At 45.5% G+C, this 25667-nt stretch overlaps 1 protein-coding gene across 5 annotated transcripts in view; it reads right to left on the bottom strand.

The window, feature by feature from the left end:
- Window positions 1–25667, bottom strand: part of BPGM (bisphosphoglycerate mutase) — a 208864-nt gene that overhangs the window by 147531 nt on the left and 35666 nt on the right. Inside the window, exon 2 of one of the 5 annotated variants that reach the window (XM_085652621.1) lies at window positions 16712–16929. The exons of the other annotated variants lie outside the window; for them this stretch is intronic. The gene's annotated coding sequence lies outside the window, so the exon portion shown is untranslated. The remainder of the gene's footprint in view (window positions 1–16711; window positions 16930–25667) is intronic. 5 annotated transcript variants of the gene reach the window in all.

Below are 25667 nucleotides of genomic sequence, written 5' to 3'. Positions count from 1 at the left end.
CATCAGTGTGTATTAAATATTTGATAGTCAAAAAAAGCATACATACCCCAAATTAGATAAATGTTGAGCATGCAGTTCCTCATACATTCAGAAACCATTTTTAATTTAGCAAATGGCCAACTAATGATTAGTTAAGAGGGTTAAATGTCATTTCTCCCCATTTAGACACAGACATGGACTCATTTTAGAAAGAGATTAACCAAGTTAGCAAAAATAGGACCAAGACGGGTTCTGATGCTGTTTACCTCCCAAGTGGAGACTTCATCAAGGAAATTATCTGTCTCTTTACAGTTGTTTATCAGTGTGCGCAGCTTTGAATTGGATGACATTGAAAAAAAAATGGTCTGGCAGAGCCAGAGGCAAATGGCTGATTGAAGGTGTTTGTCAGTAGACCTTGGTATAAAGGGAAAAAAACTGATTACTAGAGTAGGGAAAACATATTTAACAGTTGGAGCTATTTTCCATTTGAAACATTAAAATATGAAATGGTTCCCAAAATAATGTGTGTAAAAAAAAAAAAATTCCACTTGCCATGAAGACTGCGATAGTCAAATTATTAAAATTCTTTTATTTGCCCAATGTATTTTACCTTCTGAGCTTAGTTGTGCACCACATGACAAATGAGTCTACAAGGGTATTTTTAAGTTGGCATCAATGATAGTGTTTCACCAAACTAACCAGCAGAGTCATTAATTATGTATAAAGATCCTCAAATAGCTACAATTAAGTTATCACTTGGGCAAAGACTGATGCGGCTTTCTTATGAACATAAGTCGTACAGCAACCAAATACCAAGTCAGAAGTATGTCCAGGACACATGTGGAGCATGTCAGTTTTGATGTAAAGCCAAAGCCTGCCACAGTAATCAAGGTCTCCAGTCAGAATGTAGACCGAACAACCTATTCACAATTACAAATATTTATAAAAATTTAAGAGTGCTGTGTGCTGCCTTCCAATTATTTCAGAGCACTTGACAGTAGAAAAATATAGTTTGCTGGTAGGAGAAGTTTGTTGAACTTTCTCTCTTGTGGTGCCTTTTCCTTATAAAGAAATTAATCGTGGTAGCTGTAGAACTGGTGATTTGTAGGGCAATGAATCATAAATACATTATGCTACAACGGAAAAGGTTGAAATAAGGAAGCTATAGTATATGTTAGCACTGTTAATGTTACTGAGATAGCTAGAGTCGTCCCCTTTATATATCCCTCTGCTGTAGTAGTGTATCACGGCAGGCTGTCTAAATGAACGACACTGAAATCCCATGAACTGCATTCATGCGGCTTCATTCAGAATCAACGTCCATTACTGTACACTCCAAGCAAGTCAGCCAAATCAGTCCATGCATGCGATCGTGGTTCCTATTGTACTAGAACAGCCTCTCACGCGCCCAGACACTCCTCGAGCTCCAGGTTGACTCAAAGAGCAATAAGAGATCAAGTATCATTATCTAGACTCTGCAACTGGACAAAATTATTTTGTCTTCCTAAAGGTGAGGTTACCTCATGTAATGAGAACAATTATTTCTATTTTATCACTTATGTTTAACTAACATTTGGACTGAATCACTGAGTATTTGCACAAATTAAATAGTTCTGTGAGAAAAACGTTAGAACGCGGTGCATTTTTTGAGCTGGCATGCACTTTCTGTGCCAAGGAAATGAGTTAAAGATGAGCTAAAGCAGGGAAAATACCTTGTGATGTCTCTTTATTTGTACTGTTTTCGGCTAGCCTCGTTCTCAAAGCATTCAAGGTTTAAAGGCAGGCTGGTTTCTCATGGGATGCATCAAACTTGTACCTTTCTGACATTTGCACATTAAGAGCTTCAGAACAGCATTGTGCTCCATTTCCCGGTCTATGCCCTGAATAACCACAGTTTCAGAGTTAAACATATTACGAGACTTGTGCAATATAACTGGTAATGTACTTGTTACAAAGAGGAGGCACGGAGTACAAAAGGAGAAAAAGTGGAATTTTATTCCAGATGAATAACAGCACCACCACAACCAAAATGTCAATTTCCTTTCAACAGCCATGAGCTCCAACTAACAAGGACTCAAATCTTCATGAGTAAGAATGCGGGGACCTTGTAAAAAGCAAAATAACTAAAAGGGGCTATAAATAAGAGCAGGGAAGGAATGGGCAATCAGGAATATTATAAAAGCACTTATTTTATTCAGGGATCTGCAGTAGCAGAGCAGACTATGCCATTGGCTATTTTCACTCATTTCCACCGCTGAACACTCAGAAAACGTATGTGGTATTGTAACCTTGTGTGTGAAAGGTAGAGTGAAGAATGCTTGTGAGTAATAGTAGAGAAGGTGGAGTGTTTGGTTTTGGAAGAGTAGCGATTGTAGGATGCAGAGGTATAGATGGGCATTTCCTCCTTTGCTCTCATTCTTGAACCTGTAACTTAACGAAGACTTAATTGTTAGCCGGTACCCGTGACTTTCGATCAGAACACTGGCGAGGACCAGATACAAAAAGCCTTCGAGAGGCAACCCTTCTGACCTTACCTTTCAGCAAATGGTGCCCCGTCCAGGTGTACGGAACCAAGTATCAGCTCCCCAAAAGGGACTCTGAAGGTAGTGTCTACACTTTCCATTGGATGCAGTGTGTCACAAACTGTAACAAGGCAGACTTTATGCAACTCTTCATCTGACCGGCATGGTACATGCAACCACTTTCTTACAGTTTTGCAGAACTTAAAATGCCTGACACCATCACAGAGTGGTATGGTAGTGGCCATCTTGGGCGGTAGCACACTTCCATCACTAGCATATTTCCTTGTTGTTTTAACTCAGCACCGTAATGTCCTACATCAACACATCACATTATTACACCACTTCCATTTCGGTTGCTAGTGTACTGCATTTCAAAGGTATTAAGGCACTTTCAGGTCGATAGACCTGGGCAGAAGCTACGGACATTCTTGGATTTCGACCCATGGATAGTACAGGGAAGGACGTTCACAGGTTTGTGTGGAATATTGAAAATATGCTTTCAGTACATGCTCTCTTCCGGGACATGAATGAGTTCCTGAGGTACCATTCATCAACCCTGCAACTACTATAAAAAATCCAAATCCAGGGTTGCGGAGATTAAAATAAACCTTAAATTTACTATTGAAAACCGAACTTGCTCAGCATAATTATAATAAGTCACATTTACCTTGCGTGCTTGGAGCATCCCTTCCCAGACCGTTGTGCTACCAGCAGCCACAGACCTCGTGACCTTTTTAGTTAGTTTATTGTTTTCCAAAGAAAATACCGCTTTTTTTTGGTTTAGCTTCAAAATATTATCATATATCCAGCTAGTCAAGCAATGTTACTCTACCAACACTTTTGCACACACCTGGAGAAGCACCTATAAGCTTGGAAGCATGATAAAATGTTTTTAGCATATGTTGAGGATCTTGAAGGTGACAAGGTATGTCGCCTTAGCAGAAAATGTATTTTTACAATGTAGCACCTTTACCATGCAGGTAAATGCCACACAGCCTATTTTAAAGGAACCTTCACAAAGCCGTACATTTCCACACAGGTAAGGTATTTTTCTTTAATGAAATAGTAAACACACATTTATATAAAAAATGGTATTACACATTTTTTGTTTGTCTTATCATCATCATCATCATCGTCTTTATTCGAATTAAAAAATAATTCATACAAGACACAAACATGTACATAAAACAGAATTATAAAAAATCCCATTCGCTAGAAATATATAAAATCTTTCAATAAATAATTAAAATTTACAATTTAAGAAAAGAATTAAACATTGAAGCAGACTTAGGATGAAATACAATACAGATACATGATAAAAACAATAAGTAGAGCAAGAGATTTTAGCAAACAACATCAGTAGTTGGGGCCCTACGAGTGTGCCTCCTCAGTGCCCCGGATGGCGTTGCATCTTAGAGACCATGCCCAGCCCAAGTATTTGGCTAAAGCAATTGAGTGGACAGGTAAAGTGCTTGTGCATAAAACTCTAATAGCTACAGCAGAGCTCCTTGTGCCCAGTAATTTACATAAAGGTGAAAGCCAGAATCGTCTGGGGTTTGCGTAGACGGGGCAAACAAACAAGTGGGCTATGGTTTCTTCATTAACACCACAGACAGGGCAGGTACCTGTGCTTACACCAAACCACCCACTAGTTAGAGCCCTGAGTGTGAGGGAGCCTGCTCTGAGTTGAAAGTAGAGTTTCCTGTCTCTTGGTATGGTGATCAAATCCCAGTAAGGTTCGAAGAGAGGGGTGGCCTTTGCCTCTAAAAATCGACTGGTCATCGTGGGAGAAGTAGAGTCACTCCACACCCTATGATTTACCCGTTCCCAGTAGAGCGTTTTCAGGAGCTTTTTTGCGAGAAACACCGCAGCAACTGGGTCGTTCCATAGACCCTCCATTCCCAGATCTTTCAAGGATTCTCGGAGGTTCCTGAGCCACCCAATCTTGTGGAACTTGTCGGCCTGCATTACGTCCATGATGCCCATTGCTTAAGGTCGTAGCTCCGGTGTAATCCATAATCTCCTCCAGTATAAGACCGGACGAAGTTTGGCCAAGTCCTTAATGGCCTTTCTACCTAGGTCATAACGCAATGGGACCAGAGGCGTGCTTTGTGGGAGACCAATTATGCCACGGAAAAATTTGTTTGACAGCTGTTAGGGATGATAGTGCGTCGAAACCCCAAAGCTCTGCCCCATACAGGACTGAGCTTAGGGCCTTTGCCTCATATATTTGTAGGACGGGTTTAACGGGCTTAGTAAGGGAATTTTTATGCTCGTTAACCAACGTTCCTGTAATCTGGGTAAGTTTCAACGTGGCCAGTTCCAGATGTCTGCTCCACTTATTATTTTGAGACACGTGTATGCCCAGATAGGCAAAGTTTTTTACCTCCTCGAGAATTTGGCCATTCATTATAAGCTTGCCTATTCTGTAACTTGGGTGCGGGTTGAATGTCATAAGTTTAGTCTTGGACACATGGACCTCCAAGCCATGATCTTTACAAAAAACTTCAAAAATTGACAGTGCCTTTTGCATGCCACCCGGAGTTTTGGATACTATGAGAGTATCGTCGGCGAACATCAATATTGGAGTAGAAGCTCCGGCCAACTTGGGAGCATCAGTGTTGATTTGAAGCATATAATCAACTACTCCATTGATGTACAGGGAAAAAAAGTGTGGGTGCCATGGCACAGCCTTGGCGCACACCTCGCTCAACAGGAAACTCGGGGGTTGTATCCCCCGGGCCTCCCCATTGTATTTTTGCAAAATTAGGCTTGTGGAGCCTCCTAATTAAGGTCAATAGTTCCAAGGGGAGCCCAAGCTTTTCAAGGACCCTCCAGAGTTGCTCTCGGGGGACGAGGTCAAAGGCAGCTCTTAAATCCACAAAGGTGACATAGAGACTGCCTTTGCCTAACGTAACAACCTTCCAGGGCAATTGTTGGAAGCGAAACACCTGGTCCACAGTGCTGGTAAATTTGCGGAAACCAGCTTGGAAGCTAGAAAGGATCCGATTGTCTTCTATCGAAGTAAATACCTCATTCAGTACCATCCTCCCAATGACTTTTTGGATTGTGTCAATTAGGCTGATGGGCCTGTAATTACCTGGGAGGGTTTTATCACCCTTTTTATATATTGGGATTATAATAGCACCCCCCCAGGATTTGGGCACTGGGGCTCCTGCAGCCACAGCGTTCGCTATTTGGGCGTTATACTTGCTCCAGGAGGTCTTGTTATTAAGAAAAAGGTCGGATGGAACACCATCCAAGCCTGGGGCCCGCCCAGCGGCAACACAGGCCAAGGCAGCTAGAACATCCTTTGGGCTAAAGGGACCAGACGAGTAAAAAACATATGTGGTTAGCCCCGAGTTTCTGTAAAGAGGGTCGCATGCATATTGGGGTTTGAAGTATCCCAGCCAATCTTCTTGGGTAACATGGTTGGAAGGATTTTCAGGCGAGCCACCTCTGTTCCACTTTATCACATTCCAAACAGTCTGGTGTCTCGGGCGTGGCAAGCCTCCTTCAAGTCAAGCCAGTATGATTCATCCCATCTTTTTTTTTGCTTGGGCGAGGCACTTCTTGTAAGAGGATCTGGCTAGTTGAATATATATCTTGTTCCCGCTAGAGAGGGCTTGTGCCAAAATTCCTCTAGCACGTTTACATTCTTTGTCGTACCACCTCAATCGCTTGCACGATGGCTTGCTACCCTTTCTTGGTTGTTTGAAAAAAAAGGCACTTAGACCCTCAAAGAAGGTCTCGTGTAATCTGGTTGCTTGATCGTTATTATCTTTAACCCTCAGAACTTCCTCCAGTCTCACATTGATTACGGAGAGTTCGGTGTCAATGCAAGCCATTGCTGAAGCATTGGTCTTTGCTTGGGTCCACTTTAACCTCCGCATGTCGTTGGTTGGGACACAGCCAGTGGGAGCCATGTTGGTTCCTCGCTCGCCGAGCGGGGTTTCCCCCACCAGCTGTGGGAGACACAGATAGGGTTGTGGTCACTCTCTATTCTTGGCACAACCACTATATCAAGAGGTTGGCGCCACAGCCCCAAGCAGCAGAGGACGTAGTCGATCCTGCTTGCTGAGCGGCCGTTGTCAAAGGTGGGTGCTCCCAGCTTATCGCCTTGGGTTCTGCCATTTAAGGCCCTTAAGCCTCTATCAAAGCAAAGTGCATTTACCTGCACTGCTACCGTGGACCACCTTTTGATAGGGGAGAGTGGGAGGGCTGGTATGCCCCAATGTCGATCCTCTTCGGGGTCAAGGCCCCATTCTGAGTCCGGGTCTAGAAGGGGTTCAAATGTGACATTAAAGTCACCAGCAACGATAAGGTCCCTACTGCACGATTTAGTTTCTATAAGGCTGGTCAGGATGTCCAGTTCCCTTGACTTTTTCCCTTTTGTGCCACGGAGATATATGTTGTAAATGTCCAATGAGCCCCTGTGATCGAGAGTTAATCTCACTAATTGGATATCCAGGGACCCCGTGTCAATCATGACAGCGCTCGAGAATAAGTCCTGACGAGCCCACATGATTAGTCCGCCCATTGGACGGCCTTTCGGGCCTTGGGTTGCTGGGACGTAAAAATTCAAGTATCCCGGCATGAACCGAGCCTCACAGGACCATGTTTCCTGTAGAAGGCAAACGTCGTAGTTATTTACAAAACTAACCCATTCAGGTGAATAAATTTTAGTCTTGATGCCAGCTAAATTCCAAGACAAAAGAGTGCCTGGATGGTTACTAGGCAAAGTAATATGATGCGCGATAATCTGGCTAGGTACATTTGCCCTCTCTCCCAACCTAGGCGGGGGCGACGGTAAGGCCCTGGGTATTATGTGCGACCCTGGCGTGTCCAGGGGGGTGACAACATGACCAGCCATGAGTATACTGTCATTTGCCCTCGCTGACTTAGGAGGTGAGGCAGTTATCATACTGTAAGATTGTCAATAGCAGAAGCCTGGGGTGTAGAAAAAGTTTAAGTTATGGGCCTCTATCCCTGTTCTGGGCCCGTAGGGCGTATGATCAGTGATGAACCTTTGGGAGGCGTGGATCTTCAAAATTGACAATAATGCAATCTCCCTGGATGTTTTTGGGTTGAGAGCCCACCCATTGTACTCTTCTGACAAATAGAATCCGCCCATTCAAGTAATTAGGGATTGGTCTATGCATATTAAGCCAGTGTGTCGCTTTATTTTTTAGTTGCTGAAAGGATTCAGTTTTATTAATGGGAAGTACGGGAACACCGGTTAATACCACAACATAGGGGAGGGATTCAGGTGGTAAGTATTTGGATTGAGGGTGGCCTAGGTGCTTTGCCTAAGGGGTCTTTATCAGTAGCCATTCTCATACCCACTGATTTCTTGGTGTTAATGCCCAAGGGTGCATCACTTGGCCGACCCTCCCGCCCCAGAGAGTGGTTAGTATTTAGTACTTCCTCCCGCCCTAGTGGCTGGAGCATATTTGGCACAGGTATAGATAAATCTGTACCTGGGCCAATACCTATGTTGGTTGGAGCAGGGGGTATATCAGTTGGGGACGGTGCAACGAGCATAGGATTTGCGCCATAAGGGCAATTAGTTTTAGCAATATCCCTGGTAGACAGCTTGACGACATTCTTTAGCGAACAAAAATTGTCTAAAATAGTTTGTTCCATCTTGTCGACTTTTTCTACAACCATTTTAATCCTTTCCAATAGTGGTGAGATTAAGGAGCGAACCGCGTGTTCTAACAGAAAGACCATGTCATTGTTGTCTGACGGGGAGGGGGTGTGTGTGCTAACATCGATCGTAGTAGGACAAGCTATAGGGCTTGAAGTATCGGGAGTGCCATATTTTTAGATGACTTCGATATTTTCGCCAACCTAGCGCCATCCATGGCCCCACCCCTTTTCCTTTTCTGGTTCGCTAATCTAGAGGATCTGGCCCCAGCCCTAGTCTGGAGGCGGGTGGCATTAGACTTAGGTGTAACCACAGCTTCCACCACTGGTACGATGTCCGTCATCACTGGGGATTCCGATAACCTCCCGGAGGGTGATGACACAGTATGTAGTATTTCAGACTCTATAAGCGAAGGTGCATCCCCCCCGTGCGTGCTCTCTGCGTTTATTTGGTGAATTAATAAGAGCTAACGGGCCCAATGAAGAGCGTCTGACAAACGAGGGATCTATAGAGAGGAGTCTTTCGGTGATAGCGATTTCATGTTCAAGTACCGAGACAGCTCGAGTAATGAATTGGTCCATGGTCCCGGACACTGATGGAGGGGCCGTGATACGCTTCCCCTTCCCAGCCATTTGACACAGTGCAAGTGGGGACACAATATGTGAAATATGACAGGGTAACACAAAAGTCAATAGTCATATAACATCATATAACGTAGCCTGCTGCAAATTACTACGTGAGCTCGGTGTAAAAAGGGATTAGCCCGGCCCGGCCTGGTCGGCCCCGGACGGCCACAGACGGTCCCGCCCTTGTCCCGGGCTTCTCCCGGCACCGCCCGCGCGCGTCCCGCGACGCGGGAGTCTGCCCAAGTTCTTATGCGCCTCCTGGCGCGCTGAACGGCGGCGGCGGCGGCTTCCGGCCGCTAGGATCTCTGGGGGATGTGGTCCGGTCTCCGCTCCGTGGCCGCTATGGATGTCAAGGCGGCGGCGGGAGACCGGACGAGCAGGGAGCCAGGCACCACACAACAAGCAAGAAAGAGAGTCACCAGCGCGATCCCTGGGTAGGTTACTAGGGCACCGCTCCGCCGAAGTCTGCCCAAGTTCTTATGCGCCTCCTGGCACGCTGAACGGCGTCGGCGGCGGCTTCCGGCCGCTAGGATCTCTGGGGGATGTGGTCCGGTCTCCGCTCCGTGGCCGCTATGGATGTCAAGGCGGCGGCGGGAGACCGGACGAGCAGGGAGCCAGGCACCACACAACAAGCAAGAAGGAGAGTCACCAGCGCGATCCCTGGGTAGGTTACTAGGGCACCGCTCCGCCGAAGTCTGCCCAAGTTCTTATGCGCCTCCTGGCACGCTGAACGGCGTCGGCGGCGGCTTCCGGCCGCTAGGATCTCTGGGGGATGTGGTCCGGTCTCCGCTCCGTGGCCGCTATGGATGTCAAGGCGGCGGCGGGAGACCGGACGAGCAGGGAGCCAGGCACCACACAACAAGCAAGAAGGAGAGTCACCAGCGCGATCCCTGGGTAGGTTACTAGGGCACCGCTCCGCCGAAGTCTGCCCAAGTTCTTATGCGCCTCCTGGCGCGCTGAACGGCGTCGGCGGCGGCTTCCGGCCGCTAGGATCTCTGGGGGATGTGGTCCGGTCTCCGCTCCGTGGCCGCTATGGATGCCAAGGCGGGAGACCGGACGAGCAGGGAGCCAGGCACCACACAATAAGCAAGAAGGAGAGTCACCAGCGCGATCCCTGGGTAGGTTACTAGGGCTTATAACGTTGATGCCATTTGACAAATTTTCACAACACTTTGCCCCCAAAAGTTTATCCACGTAAGCCCCTGGTTTGAAAGTTTCGGAGTAATCTGTCAAGACTGGGCTGAGAAAAAGGGGAACCGTGGGTGGGGGATCATTTTCCTTATGGAATGTTTCATAAAATAATTGAACACCAATACCACAAGAACAGCTGAATGGAATTACACCAAATTGGCAGAAATCTAGATCTTGGCCCAGAAGGCACACATGGATTTAAATCTGTTCAGTAGATTTTAAGAAATTGGATTCAAAATTTCTGTACATAGCATGCCACAGAGGATTCGCAGATCCAATAAATCGAAAGATAAGATCTGATATGACTGGCTGCCACCACATCAAAATAGATGTAGAGGCAGTCATTTTAAGACTTCTGGACTTGGTCCCCTGCCCTGAAAAAAGTTTAAAAAAAACAAAAAAAAAAAAAGGAGGCAGGATAAGGATACCCTGCCTCTCCAGGCCTTGTTGGGTAAGGGGGTGGGGGCTGCCAGTGGGACCCACCCACTAGGCCAAAACCATTTGTTTTTGGGGTAAAAACAGGACCATGGATCCACGGTGGGCCAGGGCCGGGAAGGTATTTTCATTATTAAGTGGAGTGGGCAACACACGCCACCCCTTGGTGAGCCAATACCGGTCCCAGAGGACGCAACATATTAAAAAATGTAGTGGTTGCCCCAGTCTCACCCAGGACATCCCCTGCATCTGCAGTCCATGAGGCTGGGAGGGAGGGGGTAGAAGAGGGGAGGGAGGGAAACAGACACCCAGGGCCCGTTTCAGCTTCCCTTCCTCCACACATCCCAGGAGTGGCAGGAGCCGGGTCACTTTTGTTTGCTTCCTACCGGCAGGAGCAGCTGTTCTCTGCTCCCGCAGGGCAGAAGCAAACCTGTGTTCTCTGCCCACATACTGCAGGGTTTCGAGGGATAGGGTCACCAGGACACTGCAGTCATCAGTACCCAGGGAGTGGGTTCCCAGAGGACACTCAATGGTTAGGGGAGGCCCTCAACCCTCTCCCGAACAGAAACTATTTTGGCCCGAGGGATGGGGGTTCCCAGTGTCCTAAAGAGGTTTGGGGACGAGTGCTGCATGTCCACCTTCCCAAAAAATAAGCATCAGCCCTCGGTGGATGAGGTGCCTGGGCCCCTTTAGTGGCTCTGGGAAGAAGGCCACATACCCCCCTCCCATAAATGATATTGAAATTTTTTTTTTTTTTTAAACTGCTCCAGCTGGGGACCATCTCATAATGCAGTGCAAGGACTTTTTTTGAAATATTTTTTAATGCTGGTGGTGCTTGTAGAAGGGAGAGGGGCAACACTAAGTTTTTGTTTTTTTATGTTGTGGGGGAGACTGCAGGCGATGCAGCAGCCCTGCAGCCAAATAAAAAAAATAGGTCTCCTGTTTCACTGAATTAATGACCCCAGGAGAACATATATATATATATATATATATATTTTAAGTACTCTGAGCTGGAGCAGTATGCTCTTCAGCTGGAGTGCAAGGAACACTTGTGGTTGGTTCTATGGTTGCATTTTATAGTTTCAAAACTTTAAAAGGTTTTTTTAAAGACACAAAAACAAGTTAATTCCTTTTTTTTTTAATGGCAATCACTTATTAAACATTACAATGTGTGGATTTATCAAATATACATTAGGATTATAGTTGGTTACTTTTTGACAAAGACAATAAGTCTGCTTTATTTATGTTGATGTGCGAACTCCTTGATAAAGCCAAAACGCCCACATTTAATATTTTGGTTTAACGACCCTTTGAGAAAGTCAGTAGGTAGGCCTTGCTTAAAATCACACCTTTTATATTGTTATATCACAGTCAGTCTTTGGTGCTCATGGAAGGTTGGGTGCTCCACGCAACCACACGCCACACACACACCAAAGGCCGTGCACTGCTTGGGGGGGGGGGGGGGTGGGGAAGATGGATGGCAGCAGGAGGTCAAATGCAGGGCCTGGTCACAGGCTGGGCCCTTCACCCAACTCCACCCCACGCCGCGCCCGGCTGCTTACTTTTTCTTAAAAAAATTAGAAGCATAGATATTTATTGAAAAAACAAAAGGTTGAGGGGTGGCTATTAAGTGATGTTAGTTAAAACATACCATTTTAAACTAACAAGACCGTAACTGGCGAATTTCATTGGTTATCTCAAGAATCTATAACTCATGCCCTACACTAACTACAGATTGTGCCCACGCCACACACTGCTGATTACCTCATATAGTATATCACTCATGAAACTTTAAGATGTTTTGTTTGTATAAAGCGGTTTGTTTTAACAAACATTTTCACCCAACTACAACTACCCTACCCCCAAAACGTTCGTTATTCTGGTAAAAAAAAATGTTTTTCAACTATATATATCTATCTATCTCATAACACGTTTTACCACCCAAAGGTTGCTTGCTCTCTTTCGTGGCGGGTGTCGTAGCCCACGGGGGTGATCCCGTGTAATGATACACAACTAAAGTTCAAGGAACCACGCTGTGCACTCAGGCTCATTAAATTTTAAAGAAATGTATTCTTCCATGCCTCTCAAAGGAAACAAAACTGACAAACACGTTTCAGGCACCTGGCCTTCTTCTGTGTCAGTAAACTCACGCCACATTGGGCCTTTTAACATTACATTTCATTGGTTAGCAACAGCCGTCATGAGAAATTGACATAGTTAATGGACCAAATAGTTTGACACAACATCCTTAAGAGTATATCCGCCATATTCGAATGACCATTTCATAGATTTTTTGATAAATCAAAAAAACGACCATCAACATAAAACTACACATTAAATATGCGTGCTGAGATCAAAAAATCAGTTTTTACATTTATAAATTTATTTTTGGATTTACAATGTTATTCATATTAGTGTTTCCATTTAATACTAGTATAAGGATCGGTAAATACCCATAGATCCTATCATAAAAGCAATGTTGCCAAATTTAGCCTGGGTTAACACTATTTGAATCGGCACGCACTTCGTAATTATACGTTCAACTTACAATGGAATCCTACAATCATGCCCTGAATGGGCAAGGTCATAATGTAAAATATTTGATCACCGGTAAAATACTATGTACTTTACTCCGTAATCTATGGGGGTTCAAACACAATTTTTTAAAATAAAATGTTAAGAAGAATATATAAAGAGATGTATAAAGCAATGTATTAAGAGAAAGTGGTACGGACAAATATAAGAGTGCGCAAAACAGATCTTGCAGCAAATTTAAATTTAAACATTATCCTATATAGGACCATAATTCTTCCTCGGTATTGAGTCCCAGGGGTGTACGTGTTCTCAATTCAACAATGTACCTCGATTCTAACGGTCTAAGGAGTTTTACTTTATCACCCCCTCTTTGTCAGAATAATTTGATCTACACAAAAATAGCGGAGTTTATCACTTTTTGCATTATGAAACTCAGAAAAATGTCTCGCTACTGGATACGAGGTATCCCCGTTTGTGACTGCCCTTGTGTGTTCCAGCACACGCTTTTTGGCAGGGTGAATAGTACTCCCAATGTACTGGAGACCACAAGGGCAAGCCAGACAATATACGACAAAACTGGAATTGCAATTCATGAGTTTGTCGATACTGCATTTGTTTTTATTCCCTGGGAAGGAGTAATCATTTACTTTGATACTGTTTTTGCCAGCCTTGCATTTGGTACATGGAAAAAATCCTAAGATTAGCATTATTCTCGTGGTAGATTTTCCGTGTAATGACTATGAACTAAAATGTCTTTTAGTGATGCATTTTTCTTATATGTGATGTTGGGCCTATCAGATACTAGGTTCCCAATAACACTGTCCGTTTGTAGAATCCCCCAATTCTTTTGGACCAGATCCCTGATCTTCTGGGATTCTGCTGAAAAAGCTAGAATCAACCTTGTTGTCTGATCTTCCGTCATCTCGGATTCATTTTCAGACTTTTCAGTTATCATATCATCTTTTACTGAGACGAACCTTTTCTACAGGTTCTGTTTGTAACCCCTGGCTTTAAATCTGCTATTCGATTCTCTTTCTGCCTCATCATAATCTTCAGAAAGTGAACAATTGCGTTTAAATCTTAACAGCTCCCCATACAGGATGCTGTTAGACTGCGGGGGTGCTGGCTTACGATAGAGCTTGGTGAATAGTTTATCTTGAGATCTAAAAACAAGTAGGTCTAGAAAGGCAATCTCCTCCCTACTAAAATTGCTGGTAAATTTTAGATTTAGATCATTGTTGTTTAAATATCCGATATATTCCTCTGCTTCTGCTCTTGTACCTCTCCATATTATGAAGAGGTCATCGATACATCTTGCCCATAACTCAATTTTGTCTACCCACTTTTCACATTCATCCACCCAGGCCACGTGCTTCTCCCATCAGCCCACGAAAATATTTGCCTAGCTGGGGGCGAAGCACGTGCCCATCGCGGTACCTTGGGTTTGTCAATATAATTGGTCAGCAAACAAAAAGATGTTGTTAAACAGACAGAACTCAACAATTTGGAGTATCATTTTGCTGTGTAGGTGGAATTTTAAAGGTCTGAGTTTCAAGAAAGATTTGAGGGCAGAAAGGCCTTGCTGATGTGAAATACAAGTATAGAGACTTGTGATGTCTAAAGTAATGAGAAGAAAATTCTCCTCCCACCGAATATTGTGTGTCAATCTAATGATATCAGTTGAATCCTGGATAAAGGAACTAAGGTCCTTTACCAAAGGAAAGAGTAAAGAGTCTGCATAGATAGATGCTTTTTCTAACAAACTACCTTTACTGGACACTATTGGATGACCCGGAGGTCTCCTCATGTCCTTGTGTATTTTTGGTAGCTGATAGAACGTAGGCAGAACCGGATGGGCTACCTTCATAAATTGAAATTCTTCCTCTTCCAGAATACCTATATCCCTCCAATGAGTTAACATCTCATAAAACAATAGGACACTGGTATTGTATTCTCCTCTGTTGATTTTCTTATAACGATCAGTGTCCCCCAGAAGGCGTAAGGCTTCCTCCTTATATTGGATTTTGGATAGAACAAAAACGTTTCCCCCCTCATCTGATTACTTAATAACAATAGTCTCATCTTCTTTGAGAGATTTCACTGCATTCCATTGTGTTTTAAAGAAATTGTATCTCCTCCTTGCTCCGGATTGAATTGGTGCAGTTCTCAATTTATCCAGATCTTCGATTATTGCGTCATGGAAGCAGTCAATAGCATCAAAAGGGGTCGTTGGAATAAACCTCGATTTTGGTTTGAAGTTGCTCTTACCACTTGATTGTTCAATTCCCAGGGGTTCAAGTGTTTCATTCATGCTGGATGTCTCTCTTGATGTTGTGCTCAATTGTGAATCCTGTGGTTCATGCAAGGTCTGTAATGCAACATAGTCATTGCCGGTTAAACTGTCAGTAGGGACTGAAGAGGTTATTGCCATATTATGATTTTGCCTAGGATGCTGAACAAAGATTTTCTTGAGTTTTAGTTTTCCTAATGAGTTGATAAATGTCAATTCTTGTTTGCGCGTAGTCCCATTCAGTTGTTGGGCAGAAGGTTAATCCTCTTTGCAAAGTTTGTATTTCTACATCTGTGAGATGTTTTTGTGATAGATTTACCTCAGAGAGTTGGTTTACTACTTTGTTCCGCCCCTCTTGCCTCTCGTCGTACGATGCTGGTAATTTGCATTTCCTGTTTTTTCCCCCCTCGCCTGACTTTACGCCGCCTTCTTGTGGTGGGCGTGTGCGTTGAGGATATCTCCTCCATGATTCCTTGATGAGTTGATAATCCTGGGGAAAATTCTGTTCCTTATTTGGGGCTGGAGCTGCGTCCCTCCTGGCTTCCTCCGTTTCTGAGAAAATTTAAATTTGCTGCAAGATCTGTTTGGTACTCTTAAATGTGTCTGTACCACTTTCTCTTAATACATTGCTCTATACATTTCTTTATATATTCTTCTTAACATTTATTTAAAACAATTGAGTTTGGACCCCCATAGATTACCGAGTACAGTACATAGTATTTTACCGGTGATCAACATTTGACATTATGACATTGCCCATTCAGGGCAGGATTGTAGGATTCCATTGTGAGTCGAACGTATAATTACGAAGTGCGTGCCGATTCAAATAGTGTTAACACAGGCCAAATTTGGCAACATGGCCTTTATGATAGGATCTATGGGTATTTACCGATCCTTATATTAGCATTAAATGGAAACACTAATATGAATAACATTATAAATCAAAAAATGAATTAAACATTTTTAAAACATAACTGATTTTTGATCTCAGCACGCATATTTAATGTGTAATTTTAGGTTGATTGTCGTTTTTTGATTTATCAAAAAATCTATGAAATGGTCATTTGAATATGGCGGATATACTCTTAAGGATGTTGTGTTAAACTATTTGGTCCATTAACTATGTCAATTTCTCATGACGGCTGTTGCTGACCAATGAAATGTAATGTTGTTAAAAGGCCCAATGTGGTGTGAGTTTACGGACACAGACGAAGGTCAGGCGGCTGAAACGCGTCTGTCAGTTTTGTTTCCTTTGAGAGGCATGGAAGAATATATTTGTTTAAAATCTAATGAGCCTGAGTGCGCAGCGTGGTTCCTTGAACTTTAGTTGTGTGTATAATATAAATATATATATATATATATATATATATATATATATATACATACATACATACATATACATACACACACACACACGTATATAGTATATATACACACACACATGCACATACAAAAAAGCATTAAAATAAAAGCATACATATACCTGTATGTAGTATGTTTGTATGAATCTTTAGAAAAAAGCACTACAATTTATTATCACATGAGAGCATCTTTGTCGGTTCCTGGAAGGCTCCTTAAGGAACTGTTTGAGGAATGCCTGGCGTGGGTCCCGCGATCTACGAAGTACCATTGGATTAATTGGGATGACAGCACCTAATTGTGTGTAAACAGTGTCCCATTTCTATGCTAGTTCCTTGGTGTCTGAGGAAGACATTAAGAGAGAGGTCAAATTATGATTTTAAACAATTGAGACACAAAGCTGACATTTCAAAAAACAAAATGAAGAAATACATGTCATGCAGGAGGGGAAAGTCGTCATATATACATTAGAGTGGGGCATCTGGTTGTTGGATTCCCAAATTGGATTCAGAGAAAGGAATGCCTTGGCTGATATATACATTAGAGTGGGGCATCTGGTTGTTGGATTCCAAAATTGGATTCAGAGAAAGGAATGCCTTGGCTATCTGCTCCAGTGAGGATTACTAAAGTGATTAAGAATTCCGTGAAAGTTGAAGGTGGGAAGGTGTGGAAGCTCTCTAATGTTTTGATTTTCAATTCTGTTGGCAAAAGAGTAAACACTGAAGTCAGGCTGGTGACAATTTTGTTTCGGGAGGTTGAAACTAGTGTGAAGACACGTTTAAATTGTAGTGTGGTGGTTAGTAAGGAGTGGTCTAAAGAAGAGTGTCTGCACAAGAGCTGTGCAGTAAGGTGGTCATGTGTCGAGTGGCACCACCCTTAAATAAAGCACACGTAAGCGGTATTTTCCTATAAAGAACAGACAATGTGTTATGGTAGTCTCTTTGCGGTTATTCCTTTTACTATTGTGTATGGTCATCAGTCTAGGTTTGTGTTTCTTTGTTACTGTAAAGAGAGGAAGGATCTTGGGGCAGATGGAAAAACGCAGAATGTGGGATGCTGGCGTGTAATGGTGAAGATGAACTGTTTGGATTTGCACGAGACACATTTGAAGGACATAGGGGTAGCAGACGGTTCTGTCCTCTTCGTGATGAAGCGGCAACTTGATAACGAATATATTCATAAAGAGCAGTGGTTATATAGTGCCCACGACTTTCTCCACGAACAATGTGCTTTATGGTATATTCTGCAGCTCAGCAAATTATATGGCAATGTAGCTGAAAGATGCCTTCGATGCAATGGTTCCATTGCTGAAATTCCAATGGGTCTACTTTTGCAATACGTTTGGGGTTTCAATATTTTCCTTGATGCAGAGCAACACTGGACAAGAAAATGAAATTATGCCACGGTCTCAGGTAAACAGTTGGAAGGCCGTGGCTTGGGTTGTTATTACCTGCATCTCCAAGTGCTGCATTGCTACCTGGTATGGGGTGCATTCAAAGGGCTTGGTCTTGCTGATGCCCCCGTGGGTTGCACAGGTGTGGCGGGAATTATCGAACCGGCCGGACACGGATACGCGTTGGAAGTGAACACGTAGGATTACAGACAAGCACCACAATACAGGGACAGATGGACTAAGCCTAAAACTGGCAGCATGGAACCTGCAATCAGCATTAAATATTAAGCCCTGATGACGTCCAGTGTGGATGAAACGCGTTGGCTGGAATGTTTTGTGATGTTTACTGGATGAAATAATGAAGTTATGAAATAAACAACGATTCGGAAATTCATAAAGGCTCCCTATGGACTTTCTTTGAATTGGACTATTAAAAAACTATTATTAAGCACCTAGCATGAGAAGATTATTTACAAAGGAGCTCCTTTTTGCATAGGTTGTGATCTGATTAGAAGTGGCCCAGTGACGGTGGGACGACGAGAAGTAGAGCGTGGCTGAAGCACAGTGACTATTTACCAGTATTATACACCAGTGCCCACATCTCCGAGCCCACACTGCCTCTTGAGTTGTATGTGGGACAGACAAGTGTCTATCTTTTGACGCACTGGGAAAGGTTGTAAATGGTATTGGTCCCCCTCTCTCACCACATTCTGTTAAAAGGAAAAACTCTTCCATCCACTCACACACTTAGCTTGGAAACTTCTTGGTCGTTTTAGTTCCATGGCCACAATAAGGCTCTCTTCACCATCAGCTCTATCCAAGAAACAGGGAGTGAACAATATGCAATTCCCAATCCAGTATGGACTATTCTGCTAATACCTTATCTGTTTATCCTTCTCGATCAAGGCAGATTAATTTCCTGTATGTCACTCCTTGTTTCTTTGTCTTCATTTCAGGTTTCTCCAAATTTAAGGAGCTGGAGCAATCAGTAGCATGCGTCGCAAATGCTCTGTGGCTGCGGGTTCTACCGCCAGACTACTTTCTTATTTTTCCTACCCTTAGGACTCTTACTATCTTAAGGGATTTCCTTCAGCTACATTTCCTGGCATCCGGCTCCACCTGGATCTAGTCCCCATCTACTCCAGTCCAGAGTTTGAGTGCTGGTTTCTGCTACTATTTTCTACTTGGATTTCTCCTGCTTACTGGAGCTTTATGATGCTTGGATTTTTCCTGCATTTAATGGTTCTTCAAAGAGGCACCGGTCGATATTTAAAAGTGTAAAAAAATACAGTGGCCGTAGGAAGGAGCCATCCTTGCAACAGGCAGACTTGACAAGAGACGAAGGTGCGACCATTGTATCCAACAGTTGATAGCCACTTATAAATTTGGATCAAAACAATGTGCTGCAAATTCTAGAACATAGTTGTGATTTATCCTGTAACTAACAAACCCCCAAAGTTTTATTTAAGTAATTCATATTGAAATACCACTGGTCAGTAGAATAATAATATAACGGGTGGTAGTGGCTGTTTTGCATTACTTTAGAGCATGGTTTCCCAAACTGTGGGTCGAGAGCCACTGGTGGGTATCAACCGATTTTTGGTGTGTCCTAAAAGTCCAAGCAAATAATAAAGATGTCTTTAATTTCTGTCATTATCGTCACATTTGCTGTGCTTCAAAGTCAGAGGCCAACTGTCAGCCTATGTCTGACAAATAGCTGCCTATTTTTTTTTTTTTTACCATGGGGATTCCTGTTTATAAACTACTCTCACTTTGCAGTCAGAAAAAGAAAAGTAAAGTGAATTATATGAAAATATTGCAGCGGTACAGAGGGCGAAACAAAAGGATTTAAGGTGTAACTTATTCTAACAACATGCAAATACCTGGAAATAAACAGAGCACATTAATTCTGAGGTATGATGGAAACAAAGATTTTAATGAGATCAAAACAAATCAAGATACTTTACTTGGCGTTGCTTAAATGATAAATTTTCACTGAAACCCAAATTCCAATCAGTAGGACCGGAGTTACACATTTTTTAAGAATAAACTGCAAAGTAGCACCTAAAAGCATAAAGCGCCAACCACGGCTATCTGGTTGTGCTGGACCAGGTCAAAACCAAAGGTTCAGGCTGACTACAATAAGGCGTGGGTCGGATACATATCCAGATTGTTCCTGCTGAAGGTTTATCTTCTCAAGTTTTGTGCCGTCCCGTTCACGTTGAAGAGTCGCAGGGGGGCAAGGAGAACTTTATGGGCAGTGTGGAGCTAACAGCAGGTCGGGTTACAGATGGGCAGGCTGGAACTCCACACTGTCGGTCACTCGCGGGCAATAGATGCTTGCTGTGCAAAGAGACTGATTGGTGGCAGCTTGTGCAGATTTTCAGTATGAGCAGGACAGTCTTGCGAGGAACGGGCCCATTCGCGGTCACAAAGAGCCCAAAAACTTGATCAAAGAGTCTGTGAGCCACACCAAAAGCCTTTTACGTTCCGCAGACTCAGATCTGGAGGGGAGCAGACTAGCCCTTGGAGTCACTCTGGGGTCCTGGGTTCAAGATGAAGTTGCAGGTCCAGTTTTTTTCCCCCAGTCAAGAGGAAAGCAGACAGCACGTTGTGCGCATCAAGGTAGCAGTTCCTTTAGAGCAGGAGTCTAGCAGAGTGGCAGTCCTTGTAGCAGCACAGCAGTCCTTCCTGGCAGAGTGTCCACAGGTCCAGAAGTGTACTGAAGAGTTTGTGTCTGAGGTGCAGTATTTATGCCCAGTTGTGCCTTTAAAGTGGGGGGAGAGCTTCTAGAGGTTTCACTTCTAATTCCACAGGCATCCTGCCTTCCCTACCATGGCTCCAGGCTAACTAAAAGGCTATGCAGCCCTTTGTGTGGAGGCAGGACACAGCCTATTCTGGTGTAAGTGGGGTTGTGCCCAGCCCCTACCTCCTTTCCTGCCAGTGGTGGCCTGTCCAGGTACACCTGAGCTCTCTGTGTGTGGCTGTCTAGGAGGAACACACAAAGCTCAACGGTCAGCTACACAGTCATGTGACCAGAGACAGGCTATAGGCCCAAAATGGCTAAGGCAACTTTCTAAAAGTGGCATTTTTACAATTACAATTCAAAATACAATTAAAATACAACTCAAAATACAACTTCACCATGAGTTAGGATTTTAAAGTGTGATTCTGGGGACAGACAGGAACTGGTTATCTACTCCCAGTTGGCAACTACACTTATAAAATGTAATAAGGCAACTCCAATGTTATTGATGGGAGAGATGGGCCTTGGGGTAGTGAAACCCGAACTTAAAAGTTTTTCACTGCAAGTACACGGAAAACTTAAAATAATACATGTACTACTATTTAAATACACTGCACCCAGCCCCCTGGAATGTCCAGGGCCTACTTATCTGTATTAAAAAGGAAGGTTTGGGCCTGACAAAAGGTTTATTTTGCCAGGCCGAAATGGCAGTTTAAAACTGCACACACAGGCTCTTTATTGGCAGGCCTCACACATGATTAAGGGGCTACCTAAGTGGTTGGCAGAAATCAGTGCTGCAGGCCCACCAGTAGCATTTAATTTACAGGCCCTGGGCACATGTAGAGCAACTTTATTAGGTACTTATAAGTAAATTAAATATGCCAATTGGGTATAAGCCAATGTTACACAGCGTCCTAAGGCCAGCTAAAATAAGGTCTGAAAGAATGGAGGATGAAGGCAAAACGTTTGAGGAAGACCACCCTAAGGCTGACTGGTCTAACAGTGATGAAATCTGTGTACTGACACATTTAATTGTGTTTTTTATGATCAAAAATAGACCTCTGAGACAAACCAAACAGCAGTCACAGAATCAGTGAAAATGGTATGCCCTTTGCCCTCTCAATGCAGCTGCAACTATTGTTGGTCTGCCTAGACTCTGTCAGAGCACTAAGGTGAAAGTGAAATCCATCAAACTACTATCATTGACCCTGTCACCAGGCAGGTCGCTCTCCTCGCCACCACACAGCCTCTCTTGTGTCCCCTGAGCCCGCTGCTGCCGCTCGCATTGGTTGTGCCCCGCGTTTCTTGACGGTTTGATTTTTGCTCTGTCTCTGAGCTGTCATTTATTAGTACTGTGTTTTTTCTTCCCCTCTGTGTACTGTGTTAGCATTATTGTGTTGTCCCCTCTGTGCCCTCCACTTTTCCTTCTGTAACCCCCACCCGCTCCCTCCTTCATTTTTCCCGCCGCTGTGTGCCTGCGGCCCCGCCCCCCTGATCTCCCATTCGCCGCCCCGCTTCCGCCTCCCAGCTGCTCCTCCATCCCATTTCCTCTCATATGGATGCCGCGCAGCAGCCGCGTGCAGTGGGCGTGCCTAAGGCAAGCCAGTCTGCTCACGTCCGCGCCTGGACCATGCCAGGACCCCTGGCCCCCGCGAACGCCACAACGCCTGCCTCTGCTACAACTCCAGCACCCTCCACTCACTCAACGCCGGACAATCACGCACCTGCTGCCTGGCCCCCCCGAAGCGCACCCAAGGACACTTCTCCTGCCGGAACTGCAGCTTCACCAGCATCCAGCCCACCAACCCACCTACCAAAGAACCCAACTACCTCAGATGCATCCTTCTCAACAACCGCTCCGCACGCAAACACGCCGTGGAACTCTGGGACCTACTGGACTCCAACACCACAGACGTCGCCTTCCTGACGGAGACCTGGCTGAACCCCTCCTCAGCACTCAACCTCGCCATAACCATCCCGGAAGGCTACAAGATCACCCGCAGGGACCGCACCAATGGAGCAGGAGGAGGAATCGCCATCATCCACAGGAACACTCTCAAAGTCTCAACCAACACCAACGACACCCTCAGCACCGTTGAACACCTGCACTTCCAGATTCACACTGGTCCCAACACCACCCTCAGAGGAACCCTCGTCTACAGACCCTCCGGACCCCGAGCACAGTTCAGCAACTCCATCACCGACCTAGTCAGCACACACGCCCTCGCCTCCACGGACTATATCCTCCTCGGGGACCTGAACTTCCACCTCGAGAACAACAACAACACCAACTCCTCCACCCTGATCGACAACCTCGCCAACCTCTGACTCAGACAACTCGTCACTACACCCACCCACTCCGCCGTTCCCCATCTTCTCCGCAAGCTCCCAAGTCTCCTTCAACCACACCACCGAGCTTCACTGGACCGATCACCGCTGCATCCACTTCACCTTCCAGAAACCCACCACGCACCACCGCACCCAACAGATGCCGCGCCGCTGCTAGAGTAAAGTCACCGAAGACCAGCTTTCCACCACCCTCGCCCGGAGCCCACCCGCAGATCCGACCAACCCCGACACCGTCGCTCGCAACGACTGCGCCAACACCCTCGCCCCGCTAAAGAAGCCCTTCAATACCCACATCAGCAAGAAAGCCGGCTGGTTCACCGAAGACCTCCAGGCCTCCAAGGTAACCTGCCGAAAACTCCCAAAAAACTGGATCCGTGAACGAACACCGGAAAGCTACACAGCCCACAAGAACGCCACCCGCAGACACCACCACCTCATCAGATCCGCCAAAAGAACCTCCTTCAAAGACCGCCTAGACAACAACGCACACAACAGCAAAGAGCTCTTCAACATCGTGAAGGAACTCTCCAACCCCAGCTCCAACACAAACGATATCCCACCTTACGAAGACCTGTGCGACTCGCTGGCCACCTTCTTCCATCGCAAGATCGCAGACATCCACGACAGCTTCAACGCGGTCACCACCCCGGAAACCACTGAGACACCCGCTCCCACGACCACCACCCACACCAACCGCCTGCTCACCTGGACCAACATCAACGACGACGACATCATCAAGATCATAAACAATGTCCACTCCGGATCCTTGGAAGACCCCTGCCCACACCACATTTTTAACAAAGCCAGCAGCACCATCGCACCCCATCTCCAGAAAACCATAAACATCTCCTTCGAAACCGCGACCTTCCCGGAGAGCTGGAAGCACGCAGAGATCAACGCCTTACTCAAGAAACCCAAGGCGGACCCCACGAATTTCCGACCCATCTCCTTGCTCCCGTTGAAGATCATCGAAAAGGCAGTCAACAAACAACTGACCAGCTTCCTCGAGGAGAACAGCATCCTGGACCCGTCCCAGTCCGGGTTCCGCAGCAACCACAGCACCGAAACTGCCCTCGTCGCCGCCACCGATGACATCAGGACCCTGCTAGACAACGGAGAAACCGCAGCCCTCATCCTCCTGGACCTGTCAGCCGCCTTCGACACGGTCTGCCACCGCACACTACAAACGCGCCTCTACGATGACAGAATACAAGAGAAGGCCCTGGACTGGACCCCCTCCTTACTCTCCGGCAGAACACAGAGCGTCCGCCTCCCACCCTTCCGCTACGAAGCCACCGGGATCATCTGCGGCTTACCCCAAGGCTCATCCCTCAGCCCAACGTTGTTCAACACCTACATGGCACCGCTCGCCCACGTCGCACGACAGCACAACCTCAACATCATTTCCTACGCCGATGACACCCAGCTGATCCTCTCCCTCACCAAGGAACCCCACACCGCCAAAACCAACCTCCACGAAGGAATGAAGGTCGTCGCAGACTGAATAAGGAACAGCCGACTGAAGCTGAACTCGGACAAGACGGAGGTCATCATCCTCAGATCCACCCCCTCGGCCTGGAACGACTCTGGTGGCCGACTGCACTAGGAACACCCCCAACACCCACCGACCACGCACACAACCTAGGGGTCATCCTCGACCCTATCCTCTCCATCACGAAGCAGGTCAACGCCGTGTCCTCCTCCTCCCGCTACAACACCCTCTGCATGCTTCGCAGGATCTTCAAGTGGATCCCCACCGAAACGAGAAGGACGGTCACCCAGGCCCTTGTCAGCAGCAGACTGGACTATGGAAACGCACTCTACGCAGGAGCCCCGGCCAAACTCCTGAAACGGCTTCAACGCATCGCACGCCTGATCCTCGACATCCCTCGCCACAGCCACATCACACCCCACCTGAGAGATCTGCACTGGCTCCCTGTCAACAAGAGGATAACCTTCAAACTCCTCACCCATGCACACAAGGCACTCCACAACACCGGACCAACGTACCTCAACATCCGACTCAGCCTCTACACCCCCACCCCCCAGCTCTGCTCCGCAGACCACGCCCTCGCTACAGTCCTCCGCATCTGAAGAGCGACCGCCGGCGGCAGATCATTCTCCCACCTCGCCGCCAAGACATGGAACAACCTCCCCATCCGCCTACGACAGACCTTTTGACCTTCAGAAGACTTCAAGACCTGGCTCTTCGAACAGTAGCCACTTTCCCCCCCCTAGCACCTTGAGACCCTCACGGGTGTGTAGTGCGCTTTACAAATGCTATGATTGATTGATCATCTAGCTCCTTAGAAGTAAGTAGTGTTGGTAATAATGTTGAAGGTAGCTGCCCGATTTCTCCCTCCAATCATCCTGAATGCTTCCCTGACATTCTAACCAACCCTATATTCTCTCAAAATTAAAAGTTCATCTCACTATAATTTTAAGTGCCAAAATTTGTAAACTGAGCCAACATCAAAACTATGTGAATGTGATCTTGTCCATGCTATTCCTAATGAATATTCTCTCTCGCACTCACTTAGATAGAGTAGACAAAATTGGGGAGGGGGTGGGAGGGAGGGGAGAGATTTCATT

Source organism: Triturus cristatus, chromosome 4_1 (genome assembly GCF_964204655.1).
Source record: "Triturus cristatus chromosome 4_1, aTriCri1.1, whole genome shotgun sequence".
Classification (NCBI taxonomy): domain Eukaryota; kingdom Metazoa; phylum Chordata; class Amphibia; order Caudata; family Salamandridae; genus Triturus; species Triturus cristatus.
Note: the sequence above shows the minus strand (reverse complement) of the source record. Positions and strands in the feature narration are given on the sequence as shown.